The following is a 26,270-nucleotide window of genomic DNA, read 5'->3' on the forward strand; positions in this document are numbered from 1 at the left end:
ACAGGGCCTTTACCCAGATCTTGGGATTTCTCCAAGCTGCCTCATCACCACAGCAGCAGTTAGGACCCATTCTGGTTTATGCAGATACTTTAAGAGAGATTATTTTAAGCACCACTAAAACCCAGGCAGAGGCAGGGCTGGTGGAAACCCCAGCATTTGGGGGCACACCCCCTGTTTGACATGGTTCACATACCTACTTTCAGGGGATTTGGACAAGGAGGCCCTAAAATGCCTATCTAGGCTTTGACTTAGGAGCATTGTGCAGGAGGTTTAAGAAAGCTTATTTTAAGACTTTCTCAGAAGGCTGGGAGCAGTATCTTTATGATTTATTCTGCTACCTTTCACTCAGAGCCTGTGATTTCTAATAACATCTATTTCAGGTTGGATTTAAGAGACAGATCGGCCTCTGCTGAATTGGCCACCTTTGATGTTACAGTACCGAGGAGGGGAGGGACAGATGGAACAAAAGTCGTAATTGCCCAAATTTACAATAGCTTCCCAGCAGCAGCCAGCACAAAAGAAATGTTAATGCAATAAACTGTAAATGGAAGGAAGTTAAGCAGGATTTATGGTTGGCGCAAACCTGCACCAAATCGCTGGAACCTCCTTCCTTCATCCGTGAGCATTTCCATACTCACAGTAGAATTGAACTCATTTGAAAGTCAGTGACTACTCCGCATTCTCTGTCCATTATAGGTCTTGAACCCCCTAAACAAACAGATTCCTGTAAGAACCTGGGATGTCCGGTAGAGCAGTCAGGGAGAAAAGATCAGTCATTGAGGGCTCAAACCTGAAATGCTGGCAGCATCAAGAACACACATCAGCTGGAAGCGTGTGCATTATAGCTGCAACCAAAGCAGGCATTTTTCTTCCCGCTCTGAGTTGGGATCTCTGCAGATACAACAGATGGCCAGAGTGTTTCCATGTTTCAGCCACGAAGTGAGAGGGCAGCGTGTCATTCGCCAGCCAGGCACTTACCCATCCGTCAGGGCCACTGCTATAAATGGCTACTTTTCACATTTGGGTTCCTGCAGCTTTCATTTCCATTTAGGCTCACACATACCTTTACCTGTGTTGTAACGTGTGGGGTGTTCATTGTCTCCTTGTCCAGATTGCTAGCCTGTTTGGTTTTTTAATTAGCTGAGGAGCACAGTCTAAATGGAAAATTGCTTTCTGAGATCCCTGTGCTCTGGCTCCATGCTGTGAGGGGCTCCCTGTAATTAAACACGTTTTAAGAGTTGTTCTCTTGCGTATGTGCTGTAGCCGTCAGTGCCCTTCCCACTAGCTGGAGAGTTCTGTTTCAGGCCTTGAGACTTCAATATCAATACTAGGTATAACTAAAAGGAAATTTATATATCAGTTAAGTATGGGGGATTTTTTTCCCCCTTTGGTAGTTGGGGAAAAGAACTCGGTGGGAAAGTAAATTTTACACTTTTTAGGTTCAGGAGGATGGCAGAGCATTATGGAGGCACTGAGAGGAACCTGGACAGGAAGTCAGGAGATGAGGGGCACGGATGTCAGCAAAATCCCGAAGTCATCAGTCTCAGGTCCTGGTCCCCATAGTGAGTATTCCCCAAGTCCCCTCAGAGATCTAGAATTCATTCTAGAATTCTAACTTTCAAAATAAAGTATCCATATTTAAAAGTTGCTGCTGCAGTTTTAGATGCTACACAGACAGCTCATTAGAGCTTGGACATGAAGGGTATGTCTTTGGGATCCCTGCCTTTGAGGGATCAGTTCACCAATAATTAACAAAGGAGAAAGGAAGCCTTTATGAAGTTTTTGCCTAGAGGCTAAAAATAAAAATTTAGAGTAATGGTCCCTAATGGTCCCTTTAGAGAAGGTCTGACATACTATGTAGAATGGTGTGCTCTTCTCTGTGTCTTTTCTGAAAAAGATTTGCAGTTCTTTTCTAATCAACATGTGGACAAAATCTGGGGGCATGTAGACGTCTGAGACCAAGACCATGTAATAGACATCATTCATTAGGAAAAACTAGTGGAATTAAAATCTACTGTTCAGGTCCTGTTATTACAAGACACACGGGCATGTGGTAAAGCTTGATTTAATCACTTCCTGCTAGGCTAGATCTGGCAGAGAAGGAAAAAGACTAGGATGAAAAGAAAGACAAGAAGAAAATCCCTATAGACAAAGAGCCACGCATACTCAGTCTCTATTTTTTGCACAAATGTCCATTCCTGTGTCCCATAACCTAGGTCTTCTTCTGACCCTGTCTTCTCTATGTTCTATAGGAGAGCTCATATTTTTTTTATGGATTTCTGCTGCCAGGACTCTCCCCAGACCTTGGGCCATCGCACTCTTAACGCCTTGCCCTGTTTGGCCAAGCTCTTGGAGCCACCCTCTTCTTTTAAGTCCTAATTTCTGTTTAGGGTGTGTGAGAATAGAAACCACATGGGATCTGGGCATAGCTTGGGAGAACTCCAGAGTTGCAGATGCGGTACTCTGGCTTCCTTCTCTGGACAGCGGGTACAACCAGAGTCTTGGAAGTCTGGCTGTAACGAGGTATGCGGACAGTGGGGCTGTTTGCAACAACCTTCACATGTTGTTTCCTCATAAGTTTGTAACTCACTGTCACCTGCATCCTGGTCTGTGCTGAGGTTACCTTTCCTTTATCCCACAGGCTTTTAAACCTTGAGGTCAGCAGGGCAGTGGGTCAGCAAGTGTATTTGGTAACATGCATTTGACTTCATGTGTAGTAGGAAATAGATTAATTAAAGATGTTGACGCCATCTAACACTAAATCTCATGAAGCCTCACAGGGCACCGAAGTACCAGTCCATACGGCATATAGACAGCCACGTGCTTCTGAGCATTTTGAAGGCAATTTGCTTGGCTATGTATTTTTAAATTGTTGTTATCAGAGCACCCAGGATTGTCATGCCTTCATGGAGTTTCTGCCAGAGGGATTAGTGTCATTTCTGGGCCCCCACCAGAATTCCGTTGAAGCTATAAGTAGTCATGCAAAGTCGTAGGTTAAATGATTTGGGAATAAAATGTCATTTGATGTGACAGAAATGAACCCTCGGAGGCCCACACTTCCTTTGGGACTCGCTCTCACAGTTCTTGTGTTAAGTAATTTTATTAACGGAGGCAAGGAGGGGCATGAGGTGACAAGAGAAATATTTTTTTGCTAACATTTTAATCCTAATCACAAAATTTATTGTGTGTGGCTTTATACGCATTTGTAGCTATGAAGCCATGCAAGAGGATGAAAGTAAAAATGAGAATGCCTTGTTTTTCTTCCCAGGTGTTATTTAAAGCATTGTATGAATTGTCAAAAAGATTAATTGTTGTTGCTTGCAGCTAAACAGATGATAAATTTTAAAATTATATTATTACTGTGTGTCAGCTTAAAAGCTCTGTGTCCCAAGTGTGTCACCTTTTTCTGTTGCTGTTGACAAGGTTCACATTTTATAGCACACCGCCAGAAGGTGTTGACATATATTCAGATCACTGATTAAATGTTTTTAAAACGTGCCACTCAGAAACTAACCCTGATGTTCTATGAAAGAGTCATTTTGGGGAGTAAGATTTTTTTTTCCCTCTTCTTCATTGATATGGAAGAGATTTTAAACATTGCCATTAAAAAAAAAAAAGCCTAATGTGGTTACATTTTCCTATTTTAAAGTGAAAAGAAAGAGAGAAAATGTTTTTCAGCATTCTCGTTTCTTCTCCTTCACAGGAGGGAAAGCAACAACAATGGTGTAAAACTACCTCGAGGAAGGTGCTAAATGGCTACTTGTAAACACTCCTTGTTGGGTTTGGGGACCCCTGATGTAGGAGAGTCAGGTTGGGTCTGAGATGGTGTGGGTGTGGTAAAGCCCAGTGTTGTGACTCCTTCGTGGTTCGATGCTGTGACAGTCCTAATGCTGCAAAGTCTACCTGCAGACGACTACTTACACAGCTGCTGAGCAGTGCCGAAGCCTGTCTGTTCCTTTCCATGCTGCAGTGCTGGAAGACACTGCTGGTCACTGCGTTTTGTGTTTTGTGGATGGAATGGGCTGCCCTTTGGACCAAAGGCTTCAGTGAATCCAAATGTATATTTGTTACAGTGATAAACATAAGTCCTCATGAATCAACATTTTAATGCTTTTTCTCTTCAGTGTTTGTGGGACACTGTCAGTAGGTGCTCTGGTTTCTGAGCACAGCACGAAAAACTTTAAAACAAATGATTTATTATTCATTATGGAAAAGTTGGATTTTTCCCCCTCCCTGATTGTCAAGGTTCCTTTGTCTAGGTCAGTTTTGGACTGTGACTTTTTCCCGCTCAGTACAGAGGAGGCTGACATTGCTTCAGTGATGTTGCAGAGGATGATGTAAGATGTAAAGCCCATGTCGATTGTCACTTCACCCCAGCATGGTGCAAGCTTAGAGATGTTTCTGTGACAGTTTTGGGTGCCCTCACGGGGACCAAATGATCCCTGTAACCAAAAGTATATAGGAGGTTGCAAATAGGGAACAGCTCATGGCTGTAAAGTTACACAGCTGCCAGTTACACAGCATCTAATGCATATCAGGGACCCTGACCACATCACACATATGGTGTCATTAAATTTCAACAACATAACAGCAGCTATGCGACGATGTATGTTTATCCCCATTTTAACAAAGGAGTAAAGCAAGACTCCATCATATTCCTGTAAGTGGCAGCCAGTGTCTGAACCCAGGTATGTCAGATCTTAGAGCCTCTTTCACATTCATCCAATAGCTGTTTACTGGTAATCTATTTAGTAGATACTGTTTTCATCACATCTGTCTTTTTAATCTTATTTATCTTAATTTACTTATTTTGGGCTTTAAAAAAAATTGGTTCATCATTAAAAAACAAAGCCTCATGCAGAATTCCCTGCAAGTTCAGGATAAAACAGTATTCTGAGAGAGGCACCTGGGTGGCTCATTGGTTGGTATCCAACTTCAACTCAGGTCATAATCTCATGGTTCATGGGTTCAAACCCCATGTCGGGCTTTGTGCTGACAGCACAGAGTCTGCTTCAGGTTCTCTGTCTCCCTCTCTCTCTGCCCTTCCCCCACTTTCATGCTCTCTCTCCCTCTCTCAAAAATAAACATTAAAAAATAAATAAATTAATTAAAAAACCCCACAGAAACAAAACAGAATTCTGAAAGCCTTAAGGCTTCCTACCTTAAAGAAGGGGTGAGGGGAAAAGATTGTAAGATGCTCCTGGAAAATAGCCCCTTGTGGCTCCATCTTGTTTACTTTGGGCACGTGGAGATGCCTCTAGAGCGTTTGAGTTTATGTGTAAAGACTTTGCTAGGTTACCCAAGTTGCTGATAATGTGGGTTGTCTTCTTAGAGGTGAAGTGAGGCCAGAGATGGAGGGTGGCTGAGAGGAATACTTTTCACCATTGAACTCTCTGGTACCTTTCTGGAACCTTGTGAATATACTATCTTTTCAAAAGAAAAGGACACTTTCTGTTAAGAAGCTATCTCAGGTAATTTAGTTGAAAATTTCACTGGACCTGCACTATCATTAAAATGTCACAAGTTCTAAATTTATTATCTTATTTTTGTGGGTTGCTGTAACACCCAGTTTCTGTTTGTACCCTCATCCTTCACTTCTCAGGGCACCGTCTCCATGGGGCATTCTCTTTAATTGACCATGGCCTCTTGGTATACAGTCAGGTGCTCTTTCATTTCTTCCCCTCACCTCTTGTTTTTTATTTACTGTGTGGATCTTTTTGGATGGCATTTGTTTCATGGGTTCTTTTCTCCATAAAGGAGATACGTTCACAAAGATATCTCTCTTGAGTGTGTGTGTGTGTGTGTGTGTGTGTGTGTGTGTGTGTATATACACATGTATATACATACACACATATATATGTGTATGTATATACATGCGTATATACGTATATATGTGTGTGTGTGTGTGTACACACACACACACGTATATATATATACACACATACTCTTTTATGTGAAGCATTTGTTTCTTCCTCAATAACTCATCTTCTGGGTTTAGAGTAGAATGGAGAATTTGGCATCCCACTGGTTGGGAACTTTCCTGCTTTTCCGTCAACAGGCATAAAACACTTGTGCATTTATGATAATGTGTAGCATGCATAAAGCTATGTGAAATAAAACCAAAGGTTATGTATGTAGAAATACTCCTGTGTTCATAATTATCAGTAACTTCCAGTGAAAGCAGTGGCTGTAAAGGATAAAAGCACCTGTGGACATTACTTATGTCAATACTCAAGCCATCACTAAGTAAGTAAGACATCTTTATGCTGTTGATGACATTCAGATCTTTTCTCTCCTTCTCTGGAAAATTCACAATGTGTCCCTGACAAATTATACCCAGAAAAGCAAAAATGTAAAAACCATTTCGGAACTTTGTGTAAATTCAGTGTACCATCCTCCAGGTCTCTTGCCTGGTCTGCATCTTGAGAGGCCCCTCATTGAATGGCTGCAGTGATTATGAGGTTGTGGGAGTTGAGTTATGACATAATTTTTGGATTCTGTAATTTTGGATTATCTGTGCCATGTTTTTCTGAGACAAAAACTTACCTATCAATGGAATTTCATTGTGTGGAGGGTGATGTGGAGGAACTGATTTTTCTTGGGCATTCAGCATAAAGACGGTTGACGAAGGCACAGTCTCATATAGTCAAGTTCAAATCTCTTATGATGTTATGTTAGATCAACACATCACTAAATTGATCACGGACTTATTTTCCCCTCCAGCACTGGAGAAGATAGATCTCCATTCCTTCATCTAAGTGTGAGAAGGAGAAGGTGGCTACATTTAGAGTCAGAGACTCCAGGAAAATGCATATTTTGAAATCTGGTTTTAAATACAGGCTTCGCACTAGCTCCCCACACAAGATGAGAGGCTCAGAAGACCTGAGAGACTTTTATAGACTGATTTACATCTTTCTTCTTAGGGAGTTAAGTGGCAGGCGGAGCCAAACATACTGTTTAAAGTGTTTCTGTTCCTCTTTAGATTTTTTTCTTCCAAGTGCACATAGTTGAATTTGAATTTGAGTACTTTAAAGTGCAAGCATGACATGATTTTTTTTTTTAATTTTTTTTATTTTCAACGTTTATTTATTTTTGGGACAGAGAGAGACAGAGCATGAACGGGGGAGGGGCAGAGAGAGAGGGAGACACAGAATCGGAAACAGGCTCCAGGCTCCGAGCCATCAGCCCAGAGCCCGACGCGGGGCTCGAACTCACGGACCGCGAGATTGTGACCTGGCTGAAGTCGGACGCTTAACCGACTGCGCCACCCAGGCGCCCCATGACATGATTTTTAAAGAGAGGTGTTGCCTTGATTTTTGGAGTAATGATTTTGAATACTCATTTACAGTGTTATATTTTATTTTTTTATTTTTTATTTATTTTGAGAGAGAAAGTACGAGCAGGGGAGGGGCAGAGAGAGGAAAGAGTGAGAATCCCACTACCAATGAGGAGCCCGATGCAGGGCTCAAACCCACAGACTGTGAGATCATGACCTGAGCCGAAGTCGGATGCTTAACTGACTGAGCCACCCAGGTACCCCTACAGTGATATGTTTTATAATAAGACCTTTAAATATTTAAACACTGGTTATTAAAAAACATTCCGTCTGTACTGGCAGTTTATCATGTTGCTGTTGAAGTAACAGTTGACCTTATATTAGGGAGTTGATAAAGCCTGATAATATGCATAGTTGCCCAAATTGTGTTTTTCCCAGGCTAGCTACTAAAATCTCATCTTTTCACTTACATTTGAAAATCATTTCGGAATTGTTTCGTTAGAATTGGACACACACAAATCATTAATGCATGTGTTTTCCGTTGCCAAACACATTCATTTGGACTCTGAAGCCTGCATTCTCTGTACAGGTTAAATTCACCCTAGATTTAAGGAAGCTCCTAGAAACCTGGGTGCTTTGGACAATAGCTCTACTTTACTATGGAGAAGTTCTCAACTACCACCAAGTTTGTTTATTCCCCATTCATGTACATTCATTCATTCATACATTCACTTGGCATTAATTTATTGCTATCTGAATAGGTGGGTAGAACCCTGTCTTTTTTTTTTTTTTTTTTTTTTTAATGCTCTACACCCAACGTGGGGTTTTAACTCAGGACCCTGAAGTCAAGAGTCACATACTCTACACACTGAATCTTCCTGGTGCCCCTAGAACGCTGTCTTTGTATATAAGGAGTAAAGGATAGTAGTCAGCATGTTGGTTTACCCTGCCTCAGTTTCAGATTTCTGGCCTCCAGAACTCCAGAACAACATTTTGTTGTTTCAGCCACTAAGTTTATGGTACCTTGTTAGGGCAGCCCTGGCAGATGAATACAGATGACAATATCATCCGTAGCCTTCTGTGTTTCTCATTGGCTTGAGAACCGACCTCTATTTCCTGGCCAATGGGAAATACATGTGCTCCTTTTCAGTTTGTGTTTCTTTTCCTTCTTTCCTTCTTTCTTCCTGAAATAGCATGGAAAAAAAAAAATTCCTAGCAAGAACAGGTATGCGGGAAAGTTTCCTGCCCTTTCATTCCTGTTTCTCTTCCTAAAAAGCTATAGTTGAAAAGTTTGTTTTCTGTCTTACCACGTTTCTTCTCACCTTCTTAGCTTGATTTTTCTTTCTTTATAAGATCATAACCCCTTGTAAATTGTTAACTCCTAGAGATTGCCTACCCCTCTCCTAAAGTCCTGACAAGAGGTGGGAGTTTATTTGGTAGGCTTATGTGTGACTTCTTTTGATAAAAAGGAAATGCAGCAGAGGCACGTGGAGGGGAAGTGCTGGGAGATATGATGGAGTGCGTGGTGGGCATGCTCAGAGTGTGATGAGGCACGTGAAGGGGACAGAGCGTGATGGGGCACGTGAGGGGCACACATAGGGTGTGATTGGGCACGTGGCAGGGACATACAGAACATAGGTGAACACGAGGGGGTGTGATGGGACACATGGGGAAGGTGCTCCAGTGGGCTGTGCAGGCGGTAAAGACTGGCATTGGGGCAGGTGATGGGATGCACCCAATGTGATGAGGCACATGGAAGGGTCGGGCCATGTGAGAGGCAGCAAGGGGTGGGGATGTGTGGAACGTGACGGGGCACATGGCCAGGAGGCCAGAGCATGGTGGAGCACATGACAATGACATGTGGAGCGTGCTGGGGCACCTAGACCACGTGAGTACATGATGAGGGTGTGTAGTAAGGCAGGTGGGGAAAGTGAAGGGAATGGGACAGGCAGGAATTGAGGATTGGCAGTGGGGCTCAGGATTAGGGGAAGGGCAGAAGCACCAGAGCATGTGTCTGGAGCAAACTGTTGAGGTCAAGTCCCCAGAAGCTGCCTGTTGCTGGAAGGGTCATGCCTGGCAGCAATGGGTTATTTCCACCGTCTTCTCCTTTTCCTTCCTGGGGAATTCACTATTATTTTTTTTAAGTAAGCTGTGCGCCCAAGGCAGGGCTTGAACTCAAGGCCCTGACATCAAGAGTCGTGTGCCCAACCGACTGAGCCAGCCAGGCACCCCTGCTCCTGAGAAATTTAGCCACAGAAAGACTTTGGGGTCAAACTGCCCAGTGTCTGAGAAAACAAGGTTGTGTCCTTCACTTTCCCGTCACCGAATCCAACATCTGCTGCCACGTTGTGCAGAGGCGAACGGCCTGGGATTCCACCCCCTTCTGCCGGTTCCCTGGGTCCTTACACTCTTTGCCCCCTCAAGGGCCTGACTCCTTTGAGAATATCCCGTCTCTTTGCATCGGTCTTGCTGTGACTACCGAATCCTTTCTTCAGCTTCTCTGTGTCCTAAAATTTCCCACCTAAAAACAAATATGCCTCCCTTTGTCCCACATCTTACTCCTGCTACAGGTAGTTCCATTACTACTCTCCACAGAAAAGCTCCTCAAAAGTTTTACAAACTGTAAACTCTTCAACTGTTCTGTTTCCAGCCCCTCACCCTCCATTTTCTCTTGAGCCCACTTCAATACCACTTTCTCCTTGCTCCATGCCACCAAGATTGCACTTGCTGCCAAACCCAGCAGACACCTTTGTCCTCAGATGACTGGATTCTTGTCAGCATTTGACAAATTTGGCTTCGGTGATCTTTAAACGCTTTCTTCTCTTGGCTTCTGTATCAGTTTCCTATCGTTGTGGTAATAGGTTCCCACAAAACTGGCTGTTTAGAGTTAACACCTATTTATTATCTCTCAGTTCTGTAGGTCAGAAGTCTGACCCCGGGCTCACTGGACTAAAATCGAGGCATCAGCCTTACTGGAGTCTCTGGGGAAGGATCCACTTCTAAGCTCATTAAGGTTGCTGGTAGTCCAAATCCTCACAGCTCTAGGCCCGAGGTCCCTATCCCCTTGCCACCTTAACCTTTAGAGACCTCTCTCCAGTCCTGGCACACAGGATCCCCACCTCTCAGAGTTAGCAACCTCGTGCTGAATCTGTCTCAGGCTGGGAATCTTCTTGTGTCCTTTGCTGCTGCTGTTTCTGTCTCTAGCCAGGGAAAGTTCTCTGCTATTAAGGGGTCATGTGATTAGGTTGGACCCATGGAGATAACTCAAATCCATGACCATAATTACACCTTCAAAGTCACTTTTGCCATGCAAAGTAACATTCACAGATTCTAGGAATTAGAGCATGGGAATCTCTGGGAAACCATTCTGCCTACCACATCTTCCTGGGCACCAATCTGATTTCCCTCTTACCTCACTGGCTGTCTCTCCTCAATCATCCTCCTCTTCCTGACTTCTACACAGGGCCCTGCCCTTCTCGGTTTTTAATCCCTAAAAGATCCCAACATTCCCACAGGTTTAAATATGTGGTGTACTTACACAGGTGGTATATTCCTGGCCAGCATAGATCCTCTCCAGGCTTCTGTGCCCAGTTGCCTTTAACAGCCCTTACCAAAGTGTAGTCCCTAGATACTAGAATCAGTATTGCCTGGGAATTTGTTAAAAATGAGAATTCTTAGGGCATCTGGGTGGCTCAGTTGGTTAAACGTCCTACTCTTGGTTTCGGCTCAGGTTATGATCTCATGATTTGCGAGTTCGAGCCCTGCATCTGTCTGCACTGACAGTGCAGAGCCTGCCTGGGATTCTCTCTCTCTGCCCCTCCCCGGCGCCCTCTCTCTCTCTCTCTCTCTCTCTCTGGTTTGCCCTCTCTTTCAAAATAAACTTTTTCTTTTTAGTTTGTTTTTTTTTTTTCTTAATGTGAGTTCTTGACCCCATCCCTGTACTCCTGAATCGGAAATTCTGGAAGCAGGGCCCAAAAGTCTGTGTTTTAACAAGCTCCCCAGGTGAATCTGTTGTTTGCTGAAGGCTCCGGATCACTGGCTACTCAGTCACTCCACCTGGATGTCAAGTACCTGACTTTGGATTCTCTCTCCTACCTTCTTTACCTTCTCTGTATCAGTCTTCACCATCCATCCACCCAGGTGCTGAAGCCACTGTGATCTGTTATCTGCACACTGGCCAGAGTGATGTTTTAAAAATATAAGTCAGGGGCGCCTGGGTGGCGCAGTCGGTTAAGCGTCCGACATCAGCCAGGTCACGATCTCGCGGTCCGTGAGTTCGAGCCCCGCGTCAGGCTCTGGGCTGATGGCTCGGAGCCTGGAGCCTGTTTCCGATTCTGTGTCTCCCTCTCTCTCTCTGCCCCTCCCCCGTTCATGCTCTGTCTCTCTCGGTCCCAAAAATAAATAAAAAACGTTGAAAAAAAAAATTTAAAAATATAAGTCAGATGACTCCCTTGCCTTAAAGCCCACTAATAGTGCCCACTGCCCTTGAAATTAAATCCAAACCTTTGCCCTGCTCTCCAGGGACCTCCCTGCCAACCCCTCTGGTTGCCTCTTCTGGTGTTCCCTCTCACTACCATCCAGGTATCCAGGTCTCCTCTATAGTGTATCTCATAAATACCGAGCTCTTTCCAGCCTTAGGGCCTTTGCACTTGGCTGTCCATTGCCATGTCTGCCCTCCCGCAGTCTTTCAGGTGCCTAGCTTTTTTGCATCCTTCAGGTCTCAATTCATCCATCCCTTCTCAAAGACATTGCCCTGCCCCTTTCCAATGTACCTTTCACACAGCCCACCGTTCCCATCCCTCTTTCTCCCACCATTCACTTTCTGCTTAGCATTTAATACTGTAATATTATCTTGTTTATTTATGGCCTTACTCTGCTCCTACCACCACTACACTATAAAGTGCAAAAGGACAGAAACTTGTCTGTCTTGTTCTCTAATGACTCCCTAATACCCAGCTGAGTGTTTGACACATCACAAGTGCTAGGTAAATATTTGTTGAATTAACAAATAAAATTAGCTTTCTACCTACCTTTGCCAGAACTTGGTCTTGTTTTCATAGGGTAGAGATGACCCCACTGGCAGACGTGAATGCCTAGGCCTGTGGGGGTCATGGCCTGCTGGTCTAGAGCTCCTTGTTTCTTAAAAAAAAATTTTTTTTTTTTAATGTTTGTTTCTGAGAGAGACAGAGAGAGACAGCGTGAGCAGGAGAGGGGCAGAGAGAGACACACAAAATCTGAAGCAGGCTCCAAGCTCTGAGCTGTCAGCACAGAGCCTGACACAGGGCTCGAACCCACAAACTATGAGATCATGACCTGAGCTGAAGTCGGATGCTTAACTGACTCAGCCACCCAGGCACACCAGCTTCTTGCTTCTTTTTTTTTTTTTTTTAATTTTTTTTAACGTTTATTTATTTTTGAGACAGAGAGAGACAGAGCATGAATGGGGGAAGGTCAGAGAGAGAGGGAGACACAGAATCCAAAACAGGCTCCAGACTCTGAGTTGTCAGCACAGAGCCCGACACGGGGCTCGAACTCACAGACCGTGAGATCATGACCTGAGCCGAAGTCAGACACCCAACCGACTGAGCCACCCAGGCACCCCGCTTCTTGCTTCTTAATACTCCTAGAGATCCTCTTCTACCTCTGTCTTTTCCAATCAGTAATTTTCACCACACTCCTGTGATGTGCATTGTATGTGACAACCATAATATTTATTAGCTGTATAACAAAATGTCATTGACCTTTGAAACATTTAAAAGACTTTATATTAAAAAGTTCATAATTTGGAGGCACCTGCATGGCTCAATCAGTTAAGCGTCTGACTCTTGGTTTTCTCTCAAGTCATGATCTCACAATTCATGAGATTGAGCCCTGAATAAGGCTCCAAGCTGACAGCATTGAGCCTGCTTGGGATTTTCTCTGCCTCTCTTTCTGCGCCTTTCCTGCTCATGCGCACGCATGCTGTCTCTCTCTCTCTCTCTCTCTCTCTCTCTCTCTCTCTCTCTTTCTTTCTCTCTCAAATAAATAAATAAAACTTAAAAAAAAAAAAAGAGTATTTTAAAAAAAGTTCAGGGGTGCCTGGGGGGCTCAGTCAGTTGAGTGTCAGACTTCAGTCTAGGTCATGATCTCACTATTCATGGGTTCAAGCCCTGCCCTCAGAGCCTGGAGCCTGCTTCAGATTCTGTGTCTCCCTTTCTTTCTGACCCTCCCCTGCTCATTCTCTCTTTCTCTCTCTCTTTCAAAAATAAGTAAACCTTAAAAAAAAAAAGTTCATAATTCAATAATACTGAGTAAAGGAAGTCAGACACAGAAGAGTACATACTATGTAATTCTGTTTATTTGAAATAAAAACTACACTTTATCAGATAATCTGTGATGGCATGAGTCAAGCTAGTGGCTGTTCCTGTTAGGGTGCTTTGGGGAGTACATGAGGGTGTCTTCTGGGTGCTGGAAATGTCCTGTATCTTTTTTTAAAGTTTATTTATTTAGAGAGAGAGAGAGCGAGAGCAAGCAGGGGAGGGGCAGAGAGGGAGGGAGAGAGAGAATCCCAAGCAGGCTCTGCACTGTCAGCATAGAGTCCAGCATGGGGCTCAAACTCACAAACTGTGAGATCATGACCTGAGCTGAAATCAGGAGTCGGATGCTCAACCGACTGCACCACCCAGGTGCCCCAAATGTTTTGTATCTTGATCTTGAGAGTATACATGTATAATGTGTACATCAAGTGTATGGTTAAGATTTGTGTTACCCTATGGATGTTTTACCTCAAAAAAATCTAAATAAGTAAATAAAAATACCTTCAAAAAAGGGCAGGGGGAGGAAGTGTAGATTGGCACTGTCTGAAGGAAGTGATGTGAAAGATCTGGGAGAGAGTCCCCTTACTGCACTGCAGTAGCTGACTTCACTCTGATCTACCTTTAAATTGGGAGCTTGGGTTTTTCTTTGTTTGTTTTTTAAAGAATCTGGAGATTGGACAGTGTTTCTCCTTCCCCTCCAGAGGCCCAGAGCAATGTGGCCGGGTGCATTCTGGACTGGGCAGCACTAACATTTGTTCTTCCTAGGGACCGTCTGCTACTTTTCTCTGCCCCAGTGGAGCTGGGGGAATAATAAAGCTGTTATTATTTATACTGCACAGCATTTTTGTCAGCGGTCTTTGTCATTGAGAGTTGTGAAGTTGGCGTAGGACATGAGGGAATTTGTGAGTTTTTAATCTGGGTAGAAGAGAGGTAAAGGGGGCTTATTTTCCAGGATGTTGCTTTTCCAAACACTTGCAGTTTTTCCCACCCCTTCTCTCGGCCCCTTCCTGAACTGTGTCCTTTCACATGCATTTTAGTGACCTCTGAACTCCCTGCCTCCAGCCCGTGTCTCCTGGCCACTGCTGCCACCCTTTTGATCTGCCTTTTCTTGTCAGTACTGTCACCGTGGCTCCCAACCAGTGTCCCTGCCACCGGGGAATATATGAAATCCTCCTGTTTACTTGTCACCTTTCTCTATGGTTAGTCTCTAATATCCCTCTGACTTAAACATCCTGTTGTTTGAGGAAAAAAGAGTAATTGTTGGTCTCCAGAAGTACAGGCCTTGACTCAGATATCACACCTGGCTCCATCTCTGACTGCTGCACTTGGAAAGGAACCTTCTTCCTGCCTCCCTAACTTCCTCAAATGAGGAGTTGTTCTTCCTCTCCAGTGTCGCTGCCTCCGCCTTCCTTCCTTCTCCTTGGGGACTCTTAGGACACCAGTTTAGCCCTTCTCTCTCCTGTTTTTTTTTTTTACTTCCTGCCCCAATGCCTACGAAGAGATTCTATACACATTTCTGTCAAAAATGAAGTGAAACATGGACTTTGCTTCATGTCCACTTCTTTAAGCCATTGGCATGTCTCTCAATTTCTCTTCATTCCTAATGTCTCTGAGGAGTTGTCTGTACTCACCTTCTCTATATCCCCGCTAAGTGGCATTGAATTCTCAGTCCATTAGAACATCTGTATCTCATCTAACGCTGCACCTGTCCCCTGGGGTTTTAAATGCTTTCAGAATTGCCAAATCCAAGGCCCCATTTTTATTAAAATTTTTTTTTATTTTTATAATTAAAAAAAATATTTATTTTTGAGAGAGAGAGCATGAGCAGGGGAAGGGAGGAGAGAGAGAGAGAGAGAGAGAGAGAGGGACAGAGAGGATCCAGGTGAGCTCCAGGCTGATAGCAGAGAGACCAGTGTGGGGCTTGAACTCAAGAACCATGAGATTATGACCTGAGCTGAAGTTGGATGCTCAACTGACTGAGCCACCCAGGCGCCCCAACCAAGACCCCATTTTTAATCCTAATACTCATTTTTTTTTAAATTTAAGTTTGTTTATTTTGAGAGAGAAACAGAGTCCATGAGCTGGGGAGGGGCAGAGAGAGAGAGGGAGAAAGAGAGGGTCCCAAGCAGGCTCTGTGCTATCAGCAAACTAAGATCATAACCTGAACCAAAGTCAAGAACCAGATGCTTAATTGACTGAGCCACCCAGGCACCCCAATCCTCAGTTGACTTGGATTCTTGATGTTGTAGATCGTGCCCACTTCTCTAAACTCTCTCCACCCTCTCCCCCATATTGAGGATGCTAATCTCTGTAGGTTTTTTTGTTTTCCAACATTCCTTCCTGGTTTTCTAAAAGGATTTGTTGTTCTTCATTGGACCCTAAAATCCTGATACTGCCCTTGATGATGACATTCTCTTCCTTTATGATGGTCTCAGAATCTTCTTTCAACCTGGATGTTTGTACAGCTCTTCAAATTTTGTATATACCAATCTGATTTCAGTATGTTTCTCAAAAAATCTCTTCCTAAATTTGGGTCTATAAAATGGTGCAGTTTTAGTGCTTACCATGTTGTGTTGTGATTTATCTCTTTGCATGTCTGTCAATCCAACTAAAATTTGAATGCCACAAAGGCGAGACTTACGTCTTTTTTACAAAATCTGTGCTTGATTGTTGCTAGTGTATGGGAATGCTGCTTGATTTTTTTTAATGTAAATTTGCATTTTCATGAAGTAATACAAGACTCAGAGTTTCTCTATTGAGTGCTCTGCCGGCTTGTTTTTGGTCTTTATCTTTCATGTTAGTGACTTCTCATCAAATGTCTAGTGATCTGTGGGTATTAGTCCATATTTAAGAATGAGGAACTTAAAAATTTATGGGGAGTTCTTTGTGGGTGCTAACGGATGGACTTCATGTAGAGTTATCAGATGGGGACCTGCCACCTTCACCAGGGGATTGCCTGTCATCAGTGTCTGTGAGGCCTCTGTTTCTCACAGAGGAATCTTCCAACCTCTGACTTGCAGGAGTAACCTGGCTGCCAGCATTGTGGGAGCCAAGGAGGAAGGGCCCTGAGGAATCCTCACCATTCCGTATGCTGACTTGCACTTGGTCCCAGTTTTTACCTCCATGACTGACTAACTCCTCATTGCTGGGTTTTACAGCCACAAGTTGGAAGCTGTTTTGGTTCAGTTTCTCCAGAGAGAGTTCCTTCCTCTCCTTTATTAGGATGGGAAAGTTAGTGGGGGCAGGGTCTTAGTGCTCTTATACAGATTTACAATCTGTTCAAGCTCACAACCCTGCCTCCAGAGGTTCCAGAAACCTCAGTTCCTAAGCATTTCCAGGGCTGTTATAGAAAGACACTTGATTTTTTTGGCCTGCCACCTACCCCTCTTTGGCCCTAGTACTTCAGGCAGTTGGTAGTTAGCTTTTCATCTGATGACTTACTTTCCATTTTCCACATTTGTTGACATCTCTTTTTTTTTTTTTTTAACATTTATTTATTGTTGAGAGATAGAGACAGAGTGCAAGCAGGGGAGGAGCAGAGAGAGGGAGACACAGAATCCGAAGCAGGCTCCAGGCTCTGAGCTGTCAGCATTGAGCCCGACATGGGGCTCGAACCCATGAACCGTGAGATCATGACCTGACCTGAAGTTGGACACTTAACCAACTGAGCTACCCACGTGCCCCTTGTTGACATCTTTTAAAAGTGGTTTCTTCCATTACATCTGGTCCTGTGGATTCATACTCCTCCCCTTCAGTGTGGGTTCTTGAAAGGAAGTAGAGATCTGGCATGTTTCTGCTTTTGATTTTAGTATTTTGATTTAGTAACCAGCCAACTTTATGAACATTTATTAGTTTTCAAAAAATTATGTTGTTTTATATTGTTGGATTTTAGGAGTTCTATATATATTCTGGATATTAATCCCTTATTAGATATATGATTTGCAAATATTTTCTCCCATTCTGTGGGTTGCCTTTTAACTGTTTATAGTATCTTTTCATGCACAAAACTCTTTACATTATTGAATTTGATAAATGATTTTCCTACATCTTTTGAGATGTTCAAAATATTTTTCTTTTCTAAATGAAGTGAGCTATACTAATATACTTGTTAATGTTAAGTCATTGTTGCATTACTGGTATGAAACAATTTTTTTTTTTAATTTTCTTGATTTGGTTTGCTAAAATTCAGGAATTTTGCATTTACGCTTTGAGACTGGTCTGTAATTTTCTTGTATTCACCTTCTTTGGTTTTTATACTCTCTTCAAATATGTTGGGAGGAATTATTGATGAACTTTCCCTTATTCTATTCTGTGAAATAGTTTATGTAAGATAAGAGTTTTCTGGGGATGCCTGGGTGGCTTAGTCGGTTGAGCACCCAACTCTTAGCTTTAGCTCAGGTCATGATCTCACAGTTTGTGAGTTCAAGCCTTATGTCAGTCTCTGTGCTGACAGTGCAGAGCCTACTTGTCCCTCCCCTGCTTGCTCTCTCTCTCTCTCTCTCTCAAATAACTTAAAACCTTAAAAATAAGATATGAATTTTCTGTTTCTTAAAGGCTTCTTAAAACTTGCTAGAAATTATCTGTACAACTTTTATATGTATCTTGACTATTAATTCAATATGTTTAATATGAATTTTTATTTAATTTTATTTATTTTTATTTATTATTAATTTTATTTAATTTATTTAATTCTATTTAATATGATTTTTTCAGGTTTTCCTAGTTCTTATTGAGTCCCTTTTGGTGCTTATATTTATCTAGGAAATTACTCATATTGTCTGTTTTCAAATTTACTGCCACAGAGTTGTTTCTAGCATACTCTTATTCTCTTCTGCACCTGTAGGTTTAGGTTTTGGTTTTTTTATTTCTAATATTATTTATGCCATCTTTTAAATAAATTTTTTTCTTTTTTTTAACGTTTATTTATTTTGAGAAAGACAGAGAGTGAGCATGAGCAGGAGAGGGACAGAGAGAGGAAGAGAGAGAATTCCAAGCAGGCTCCACACTGTGAGTGAGGAATCCGATGCGGGGCTCGATCCTACAAACCGTTGAGATCAGGACCTGAGGCAAAACCAAGAGTCAGATGCTTAACCAACTGAGCTCCCCTAGGCACCCTTGTGCCGTCTTTATTTTGATCTTGACAGAGGTTTGTTTATTTTATCTTTTCAAAGTATCAGTATTTTATTTTGGTGATCTTTGATTAATTTTCACTCTTATTTTTATTATCCTGTCTACTTTCTTTGAATTAAGTCTTTTGCTCTTTAAAAAAAAAAAAAAAAAAATTCCTGAATAGAAAAGCTAACTCATTGATATTTTACTCTTTCTTTTTTATTTATTTTGACTATTTACAAAAGTTTATTTAACAAAGAAGTTCAGTATGAAAATGCACATGATCTGATTTTTATATTGTAGTAAAACAGGTGCTATGCAGAGGGGACACGTGGAAACAGTTGATTTCTTCTGGTGAACACAGCTATTGTTTATACTCCATTCCAAGGCCAAGGTTTCTAACATGATGATAGTATTTCTTCGAATTATCACCATTCTGGTATTGTTCTGTTGCCCACTAGTTGCCATCTCCACACATTCATCTATCACAAGATTCATAAAGGGATTGAACTCCCACAGTATTTCCTGGACATGTTTGCCACCATTTAATTTCAATGATTATTTCTTGTCTATAAATTTTTTCAACTTGGGCGGGTGACTTTTTCTCATGGTGTCTACTCCACAAACTCAGAGGCACCTCCAAATGGAATTTGTGGCGTCCTTCACACTGCTACAGTGGGCCCCTATTCTCTCTCTCTCTTTTTTAAGTTTATTTATTCTGAGAGAAGGAGAGAGAGCATGAGCGCACACACACGATTGGTGGAGGGGCAGAGAGAGAGAAAGACAAAAATCCCAAGCAGGCTCTGTGCTGTCAGCGCAGAGCCCTCTGTGAGGCTCAATCTCACAAACTGTGAGATCATGACCTGAGCTGAGATCAAGAGTTGGATGCTTAAATGACTGAGCCACCCAGGCATCCCCTTTTTTACTTTCTTTCTTTTTTTCTTTTTCTTTCTTTCTTTCTTTCTTTCTTTCTTTCTTTCTTTCTTTCTTTCTTTCTTTCTTTCTTTCAGTTTATTTATTCTTGAGACAGAGCATGAACAGGGGAGGGGCAGAGAGAGAGAGGGAGACACACCATCTGAAACAGGCTCCAGGCTCTGAGTGGTCAGCAAAGAGCCCAACGTGGGGCTCGAACCCATGAACTGTGAGATCATGACCTGAGCTGAAGTGGATGCTTAACCGACTGAGCCACCCAGGCGCCCCTACTCTTTCTTTTTTAATACATTCATTTAAGCTTGTAAATTTCCCCCTAAGAACTACCTTAGGTGTGTTTTACAGGCTTAGTTATGTAATGTTTCATTTTTACTATATTTTAAATATTTCCCTTTAATTATAATTTTTCTGATTCATGGATTATTTAAAAGTATGTGTTTGAGTTTTCGGAATTACTGACTTCAGACTTCGTTGTACTGTGGTGAGAGAATTCAGTTTGTACAAGATTGGCTTGTATTTCCTGATACTTCTTTTCTGGCCTTGTAAGTCATCACATTTTGTAAATGTTCCATATGTACTTTAAAAGAATGTGTATTCTCTAATTATTGAGTGAAGAAATATTTGTATATTCATTAGTGCTTATTTCCTCTTCAAACACTCTCTATTCTTACTAAATTTTTGTCTTTTATTTTTTTCAAATATTTTATTTATTTATTTATTTTTATTAGAAGTAGGCTCCAAACCCACCATGGGACTTTGAACTCATGACCTTGAAATCAAGAGTCGCATGCTCCACTGACTGATCCCGCCAGGCGCCCTCTTTTACTATTTTTATGTACCATTCTGTTGGGTCTATTTTCCTTCATTTCCTGCTTTTAATTGGATTTACTAAGCTTTATTCCTTCAATTTTTGTTTTTTTGTTTCTTTATATTGATTTTCAAGTTGTATATTCTGGTTTTTTCTTTTGGTGATTACTTTTATAATTTTAATGTGTACGTATATATTTTAAAAAAAAAAAATATATATATATATATGTATTTTTTTTTTTTTTTGGGGGGGGGGTGCCTGGTTGGCTCAGTCGGTTAAGCATCTCACTTACGCTCGGGTCATGATCTCATGGTTTGTGAGTTCGGCCCCACATTGGGCTCTGTGCTGACAGCTCGGAGCCTGGAGCCTTCTTCGGATTCTGTGTCTCCCTCTCTCTCTGCCCCTCCCCTGCTCACGCTCTGTCTCTCTCTGTCTCTCAATAGTGAATAAACATTAAAAAAAATTTTTTTAATGTAAAAAATATATATGTATGTATATACTTTGTTTTGTTTGTTTTTTTTTTTTACATTTATTCACCTGAGAGAGAGAGAGACAGAGCATGAGCAGGGGAGGGACAGAGAGAGAGACACACACATACACACACACAGAATCCGAAGCAGGCTCCAGGCTCCCAGCTGTCAGCACAGAGCCGGATGCAGGGCTCGAACCCACAAACCACGAGATCATGACCCCAGCCAAAGTCGGACGTTTAACCGACTGAGCCACTCAGGCACCCCTAATGTGTATATTTGATTTAACAAAGTCTAAAGTTAACCGATAAATCTCTAATATCCTTCTGAACAAAGTGCTCTGATGTATTTTAGCCCTGATATAGTCTCCTAGTCTTTCATGTCCTCTGTCTATTCAGAGCCTGCTAATTGTCTTGTTTTTTAAGTCCTTTGTTTAAAATGAGAGGACATTATTATTGCTGCTGCTGTTCTTTTTATAGTAAAGGCCCTTTAAAAAAAATTTTTTTAATGGTTTTTATTTTTGAGAGAGACAAAGCACAAGTGAGCACAAGCATAAACAGTGAGCGGGGAGACACAGAATCTCAAGAAGGCTCCAAGCTGTCAGCACAGAGCCCAACATAGGGCTTGAACTCACGAACAGTGAGATCATGACCTGAGCCAAGGTCAGATGCTTAACTGATTGAGCCACCCAGGTGCCCCTATAGTGAGGGCTCTTTTAGATATAGTTACCTGTTTGCAACCTCTCGGCTCATCGTTGTTTCTTGGATCCCACTACCTTCTTCAGGATTCAGTCTCTTGTATTATGAAATATACCTTTGGTCACTTCAGTAAAAGTACAAGAGTAGCAACTTCTTTCAGACTTTGTCTGGAAAATGTATTTATTTTGTCCCAATTTTGAATGATAATAAATTCAAGACTAAATGTTATTTCTTTCAATACTTGGAAAACATTGTTCCTTTGTTTGGGGTTTATTTTGCTACTGGGGAACAGCAAAATTTTTCTTTCTTCATGAGTAATTATTTTTTCTGGGTTTTTGTTTTTGGTTTGTTGTTGTTGTTGTGTTTCTTAATGAGGTGTTCTGTAGGCTCACTGCCATATGTGTAGGTGTTGATCTGTGTTTATTTATCCAGCTCATGACTGTGCTTCTTCAATCTGAGAACTTAAATATTGCTTTCACTTCTGAAAATGTATAGTCATGAATCTTCATTCTTTCTGTTCTTAGACATTTATTGTAATGTCTCATTTTGCCCTTTTTGTTTCCTATCTTCATGACTTCTGTCACCTACTGTCTGTGCCGTGTTCTGTATGGTTTCCTTTCGTCCATCCTATAGTTTAGTAATTCTTTTGTCAGCTAATCTACTGTTTTACTTAGTTCCATAATTATATTTTTTTCTTTTTAAAAATGCTATTTGGGGGTGCCTGGGTGGCTCAGTTAAGCGTCCAACTCTTGATTTCAGCTCAGGTCATGCATGATCTTACTGTTTGTGAGATTAAGCCCCATTTTGGGCCTTGCACTGACAACACAGAGCCTGCTTGGGATTTTCTCTCTCCCCCTCTCTCTGTCCCTCCCCCGCTTGCACTTTCTCTCTTGTTCTCTCTAAATAAATAAACATTTTTAAAATGCTATTTGATTCTCTTTCAAATTAATTTTAATTTTTAATACTGTCCTTTTTTTTAATGCTTACTATTCCTTCTTGGGTCATGTTAATAACTTCAAATGTATACTTCAGACTCCTTCTTAGGTTTTCATTTATTTCTAGTTCCCAGGTAGCTGTTCACCCTTACATTGTACTTGCTCACTGTCCCACCTGCTGGTTTATTTCTTCACATGATTGGGACTCTTTATTGTAAGCTCCTCTTCAGCAGGGATTATTTTTGACTTTGGGAGTCCAAGTGCCCTGAATTGTGGATACATTTTTGCAGCACTACTTTGCATTTTTCTTCTACAAACCAAGACTCGGTTGTTTCAGGGTCTTGAACTCAAGTTAATTGTAATTTCTCTGTTTGTAACTTCCAACCCATCCAGGTGGTATTAACTTAATGCCTGCACTTGCTCTTAGCCTAGGTTCACAGTTTAGAGGACTCCTACACAAAGCTTTGTTTATTTTCACAGTGCCCACACAGTCTACTTTGCCATTTCTTTGGTGGGCAGAGTTCTTCTAGTTCCTTGTTCACGGATTAGATAGCTGTTTAAGGGGTCCCTCACCTTGCACAAGCCCAAGTTGGTGTCTTCTGTTCCAGCTGGGTGTTGATACTCCAGCCCCTAGCCCTTGTTCCAGGACCCTATCCCTCTGTGGATTCAGCATCAGCTCGAGGAGGTCCAACTCTGGAATTCCTGCTGTTTTAGCACTTAGAGATTTCCCTTTCCTTTTTCTTTCAATCTCACTTAACCTTCAAAAACTTTTTTTTTTTTTTTGCTTTAATTATCCAGTGCTTCTGTATATTTTAAGGAGTGGGGTCTGCATCAACTTAGGCTGCCATAAACCTATTCATCTTTGTCCTCCTCAGCCCAGAAGAGTAACTAGTCCATACCAGATGCTGGATGACTGACTGACTGACTGACTGAACAAATGACTCAGTGAATGAATGAATGAATTTTTCACCTCCAGAAGCAGGTGGAAGCAATGTGCCAGTGAATAACACCTCCTGTCTCTCCAGGGGCACTGGAACAAGCAGAATTTGCTTTTCTATGAGGATATGAGAGAGTTCCCAGTAAACAAAATGAAAAGAGAACAGGACTTCTTATGTGCTTTCACTGTAGTCCTGGAATAATGGAACATTTAACTGACTTCCAGTACTTGATATCCAAAGGCGGACAGAAGCGGACTGAGGAGTGAGTGCTGGTACCGTTTGCCGATGGCTCCATACAGCATGCTTACCAAGAGAAGAGATTGAAGAATTGCAGAGAACAGGACACTGGGCCTGTTTAGTTCTCCTTCTCTCCACTGTTTTTAAGAAAAGCGTGCCTTTGATGAGATATAGCTGTGGGGTCTTGTTTTCCATCTTATGTCAGCCACCTTTGTTAGAAGCTGGTTATTGATGCCATGCCCTGTTTTAATTCACACTTCTCTGCTAATCAATTACAGCGTTTATCCATTAATCAGGCATTCTGACAGAGTCAATAACTGCTTTTTTGGGTTTTGTCAGGGGCTGCATGTTATCAAGCAAGGAATAACATTCAGGAGCTCACTTTAAAACAGTGTGACTTTCCCAGGCCAGTGGACTTCCGGAGCAATAAACATCTAGTGGGGATTTTGCATGGTTTTTTAATATATTTGGTTGATGGGATTTTCTCACTGAACACTTCATTAGCAGGGCTCAACATTAGTGAAGTGTGGACAGGTGTACCTCTGTTTAAGAAAAACAGAAACATCAAAAGGTAATTATTCCCATCACATATAAATGACTGCATTCGCTTAAGAGTAGCCTTAAATCATGAACTTCTTTCATTCGTATTAAGTGTTTACAAACAATATCTTCTTGGCAGTGTGGTTTGAGAGCAAAGAAACTTAAAGCCACAATGTTTCCAGCTGCTACTAGTTGAAAGCCAATCAAAATTTAGAGCAAATATCTCTATAATTATAATGTGAGTCAAGAGGAAAATATTTTGTAAACAAAAGCTGAGTTGATACACACATTTCCTTAAGCCCATCTTTTACATTAGAGTGTTTTAAACCTTCATATCCATGTCCCCATACATGTGTTCACGCATTTAAGCACCCCTCAGGCTTTATAACTTGTTACAGCATATTCACCTATTATAAAGTGTCACAGAAATGAAAACTTTTCCTTTCAGAGACAGAGGTGGCAATGTTTAATTGGAGAGTTACAGTTTGGGTAGTTAAGTTTGCCGCACATAATGATGGTAACAGGTTTCAGTGATCTTTTTTTTTTATGACAGATGTACCAACATTTAATTGTTTTTCATCAAGGGTGGAGAGAAAAGACACTTCTGTAGATTTTTCAATTCTCCTACGTGTCACTTAGCTGTCCTCACCATTGTCTAAGCTCCTTTCTCTCATCCTTTTTGCTGCAATGCCTTGTGTCATTCCCTCATGATCAGCACTTTTGTTGTCTTTGTTTTTTGCTGTACCTCAGAAGTCCATCTTTTCTTTCATCTCCTTCCCATTCATGCATGAGGGAACAGTTGTGCCCTGTTGTGGGGATGTTCCGCTGGGTTTCAAACAGTAGGGTTTCTTTTTATTCTCTTCTAAGTAGTACAATGGGGCTGAATGTCTGTTGCAGAATGCACACACTAATATGCCAGGTTATTTGGTTTCTAAGAAGTCAATAAAAATACTACATTTAGGCTCAGTCCTTGGCTTGCTTTTTGCCTGTTTGCCTTTAATGTCTTCGGTTATAAATCTGTTTGTTTCTGATAGTAAAATATAATCTTCCATATTAGATTGAAGCGTGGAATCAACAAACAGAAAAATGTTCCTGGCGGTGGAGTATTTTCACACTAGCAGATTTGGCAGTCTGCACCCTCCCTCGATAAGAGCCTTGAAACAGCCGCCAGAGCTAATTAATGGCAGCTACAACTCAGAGAGGAGGGAAAAAGAGAGTGGATCCTAACTTGGTCTTGGCAAAACTTTCCAGTGTGAGAAAGTAGCACGTCTCTGCATTTAGAGGTGTGCGGCTTTGACTGTTTTCGCCCAGATCACCTTGCTTGATTGTTGTTTTGGGTGGGGAGGTAAGTGTGAGCATGAGTGTACCTAGTTATAGACACAGACCCAGAGGCCATCCCAGCAGTAAAAGGCTAAAGACATAAAAAGCCAGAGATGTCTTAAGACACTTTGTTCTCATATTCAGGAACAATCTTCAAAATCCTCCTTAATGAGGTCATAAAAGAAAAAATGGAACAAGTGTTCCTTGTGTATCTCACTAGGGCATGCAGTCAGGGTCACTTGCCACCAGTATCCTATTTAAAAAGGGATTGGGGTAGTTCAATCAAGCATTGCATTAAGAGAGAGACTTTGATTAATTCCTTCTCCTTTCTTTTGTGCCACAGATAATTTCAGTAAATTTGTGATACTTTCTGCTTAGCTATCACTGGGGCTTAAAGTTCTGGATGCGTCATGCTGAGTATTAGCATTTATCGGGCCTACTTGGTGATGGTGAAGAGGAGTGTATGCTACAGACAGCTGTCTAATCTTTGACAAGCAGGGCTGGTCTTTAAACATGACCATTATCTGAGATCTTAGCGTAGGGAAGTTTCTGCTCTCAGGTTAGTGGAAAGAAATCTTGGTGCAAAAGAAGGAAAGACTCAGCAGTAAGGAAGATGGCGATTTATCATGGCTAACTTTTTTAAAGGTACTGGATCTGCCTCTCAGCTTGGGTAAGTTTCAGGGATGGCTCTCAAAGGAAACAAAAGCAAGAAA

General features: G+C 41.7%; 1 protein-coding gene and 1 pseudogene across 4 annotated transcripts in view; one reads left to right on the plus strand and one right to left on the minus strand.

Annotated features, from left to right (window-relative positions):
* CLYBL (citramalyl-CoA lyase) overlaps positions 1-26,270 on the plus strand; it is a 250,637-nt gene that overhangs the window by 81,646 nt on the left and 142,721 nt on the right. The gene's annotated exons all lie outside the window — the stretch shown is intronic.
* LOC115511971 lies at positions 18,928-19,290 on the minus strand (annotated as a pseudogene).

Source organism: Lynx canadensis, chromosome A1 (assembly GCF_007474595.2).
Source record: "Lynx canadensis isolate LIC74 chromosome A1, mLynCan4.pri.v2, whole genome shotgun sequence".
Classification (NCBI taxonomy): Eukaryota; Metazoa; Chordata; class Mammalia; order Carnivora; family Felidae; genus Lynx; species Lynx canadensis.